The sequence below is a fragment of the Andrena cerasifolii genome, chromosome 13 (genome assembly GCF_050908995.1).
Source record: "Andrena cerasifolii isolate SP2316 chromosome 13, iyAndCera1_principal, whole genome shotgun sequence".
In the NCBI taxonomy this organism is placed as follows: Eukaryota; Metazoa; Arthropoda; class Insecta; order Hymenoptera; family Andrenidae; genus Andrena; species Andrena cerasifolii.
The window spans coordinates 2,553,845-2,557,561 of record NC_135130.1 but is presented as its reverse complement, the minus strand read 5'-3'; the positions used below and the strand labels follow the sequence as shown (position 1 = coordinate 2,557,561).

General features: G+C 36.4%; 1 protein-coding gene and 1 long non-coding RNA gene across 2 annotated transcripts in view; one reads left to right on the top strand and one right to left on the bottom strand.

Annotated features, from left to right (window-relative positions):
- LOC143375985 (netrin receptor DCC) overlaps positions 1-3,717 on the bottom strand; it is a 449,439-nt gene that overhangs the window by 65,343 nt on the left and 380,379 nt on the right. The gene's annotated exons all lie outside the window — the stretch shown is intronic.
- The window catches only part of LOC143375992 (uncharacterized), a 382,608-nt gene that overhangs the window by 180,786 nt on the left and 198,105 nt on the right, over positions 1-3,717 (top strand). The window lies entirely within an intron of this gene.

The following is a 3,717-nucleotide window of genomic DNA, read 5'->3' as shown; positions in this document are numbered from 1 at the left end:
TAAAGTGCATACGCATTAGTTCCATTGCATAAGCTAAAACAAAACACTGATAGGAATTTTTCGCCAGCATATTCTTTCTCGAAATATCTTCGTTAGCCACCTCTTCCGTATGGCCATCTCCCCCCGAATTACCCTATATTAAGAATTTTTTCTGCACTGTGATCTTGCAAGGGTTCTGCATTTGGGCCGTCGATTTCATTAAAATTTGTGAGGAAATCGGGTTCACTGTTTCTGGCTTGGCGTAGGTACTTCAGTTGCAGTTGTCACTCGACTGGAATTCGTATAGAAATTCCGAAGTGTATACAGTGTTAGGTATTTTTTATGATTCCTATGATAAGTCCACATATTTTCACGTATTATTATACAGGGTGTTCGACTACAGGTGGGCATTAGGGTGGAACTTATTCCTGTTGAAAAATAATTTTGAGATTTTTGCCGGGGTCACCCCCTAGAATTATGGCACTGGATGAAAAAATACTCTGGGCAAAATTTGAAGTCGATCGGACAAAGGGAAACCGTGCTGCACCGAATTTGAAAATGTTTTATTTTTTGTAACTCGTTTTTCTCTATTGTAGTATATCGTAAATATACATGTTTATATATGCTTGAATTTGTCTTTTTACGATCTACAACAATATAGAAACAAAATATAAGACCACTCCAAAAAAATCATGACCTTGAAATCTCAAAAACTAACCTACAAAAAAAAACCTTTTTCGTTGGCATTATATTTACCCTGTCCAACAGTACTACTTTCGTCTAAAAAAAGTATTTCGTATAATTATAGGTAACAGACAAAAGGAAAATGACACCCGAAATGCACCAATTCTTGCAGATACCTTTGAATTTATTTTAAAAACTAGGGGTCCAGAAGAAAATCTGACTACTCCACGTGATGCAACAGACATTTTTCCCGCGGAAAACATCAACAAAAGTGGTAACTCCCGTTTTGTTTTCAATACAGAAGCCAACAGCTGCGGGCGTATCCACTGTTGCTGAGCGACTAACGCGCGCGACTACCACTGTCGGCGCTGCACATTTTGCCAAACTATTTCGCTCCGATATTGAAAACGAAACGTGAGTTACTACTTTTGTTAATGCTTTCCGAAGGAAAAATGTCTGCTGCATCGCGTGGAGTAATCGGATTTTCCCTTAGACCCTTAGTTTTTGATATATATAAAAAGATATCTGCACAAATTGGTGCATTTCGGATGTCATTTTCCCTTTGATCGTTGTTTAAATATATTTAAATGTTAATAATGCAATAATAACTTATATCGTTTTATTCCAGAGGGTTCATAGAATAATTGGACGGAACAAGCAACCGAATAACTATTACTGTTTGAACACGAATAATGTTCAAATTTGAAAATTTACATTTTTTTTCAAAATCGAATTTCTTGAAAACTGAGGGTGATGGCGAAAAACGGTTTGCGAATTCGTATTCAGCGCACAAAAATCTATAAGAAACAAGTATTGAATGTTGCAAGTCCAGATGGCTGTTGAATAGTGTTACAATTAAACTCTTGCATGAGTTTACTGCTAAATTATTTACTATTTTTAATCCAATATTATAATTGGGATCATTTTCCCATTCTAGGGGATCCATATTTATAAAATCTGTTGGAAGAGTGTAATCTGGATGAAAGTATCAGTTATTTTATTAAAATTTTGAAATCTGTTATTTATAAATATATGAAAAATTTTCTTATACAAAAGTTGCACTGTTTGACAAGGTAAAAATAATGCCAATGAAAGAAGTTTTTTCTGAAGGTCAATTTTTGAGATTTCAGGATCATGATTTTTTTAAGTAATCTTATACTTTGGTTCCACATTGTTACAGAGCGTAAAAATGCAATTTCAACGATGTATAAACATGTATATTAACGATATACCACAATGGAGAAAAACGAGTTACAAAAATCAATGATTTTCAACTACGATAAGGCACGATTTCCCATTGTCCGATCGACTTCAAATTTTGCACAGAGTATTTTTTTATCCAGTGGAATAATTCTAGGGTATGTCCTTGTCTTTCAAAAAAATTTGAACGTCGAAAAATAAGGTCCACCCTAGTGGGCATCCCTTTCGGTGTTGATTTTGCAGCTCAAAATGAGACGAAATTCAAGAATAACGAAATTATGTTTGACGTTTCGTTTCCGAGTTATTAATTGTTAAAAATAAATGTAAAAACATCTGACGCGAGGGGCATAGACTACTGGTACCAGAAAGACCCATTTGACGCATGGCGTCGTGTCATCACTTCGACTGCGCGGTAAGTGGGTCGTTCTAGGTGGCGACGGCACTGCTCACGCCACGCCTGAGCTGGCTAACTATATGCTACTGCGCGCTGGCAGTAGCCTAAGTCCCTCGCGTCAGGCGCTGCTTACGCGTATTTTCAAAATTAATTACTCGGAAACGAAGCTTCTGACGCAATTTCGTTATTCTTGATTTTCCTCTTATTTTGTCCCGTAGAGTCACCCCCCAAAAGGATAGCCAGCCTTTAGTCGAACACCTTGTATTGTACAGTATTCTCACCTATTATTGCGAAAGTTGTGACTGTACAATTTGTATTTCTGACAATTTAATAAAACCAGGGAAACAGGCTGCCAGTTATTTCAAATAATGAAGTTGGAATTTCGACCGTAAATTTTTTTTAAAAAATTAAAACATGATTTCGGCGCACAGTTTCGGTCAATTAAAAGAATAAAAGCTAATTTTCAAATATAAGAAGTATCATCTTCCGACGTTTCGGTCAATATTTAGACCTTTATCAAGGAAAGTTTAAATAACTAAATACTGCGTATGCTTATATGTAACATGCTTGATAGAAGCGTGCGACGTACGAGTCGGTTGAACAATGACTGAGGCAAACAGTGCACAGAAAGCAAGAACGTCCAGAGGGCAAAACCAATCACGTGGCCAACATCATGTCACGGTTGGAACCGTTAAATATTATGAAGTAAATCAAAAGTGCGGACATCCGAACACCTCGCAACACCACTGCCAATGTACCAAATTTAATAGTTAATGTGGTAAATAATCCGCCGCTCAAAGCATTACATCAAGCATTAGGATCAACCTTGCCAGTTATTTCCCTTGGCAAGGTTGATCCTTGAGAGAATACTTGGCACACGATGTGCAAGCTCACCCAAACCGCGAAGATTGCAAAATGAGCCATGAGCGATAACACTACTGATTTTAAAATTTAATTTAGTATGAAATAAAATTTATTCGAGTATATCTAACGAATTTGGCAAACACAGGAAAGCCAACCTGAAATATAATTATTACCCTCGTGTTTCTTTTTATTTAATTACATATTATTAATATTACTCATTTGCTCTTTTTTTTTAAATAAATCCACTGTAGATTTAATCTCCAGTTTAGAGCAGTTTTTCTTATGAATTGTATTTTTATCTCAAAACCTCAAAAAGCAGTCTCCTTACTCGTATACTCATACGTTTTAATCTGGGTCGCCATTGCGAGTTAATAGCGTAGAATTTTCGCCCCAATCCTCTTACGGTAATTAAGCTCAAAATGAACTATCATGATACGCAATAATCACACGTCGAATTAATACCGTGACGATTTTAAGAGCTAGAGATAATTCTGTGACATGAAATTGGGTATTGCTGACGAGTGGGAATTCGTGTCGATCCGTTGATGTTCGCACCGAAATAGGCTGGCATTTGTCGACGGAAATGATCATGAATT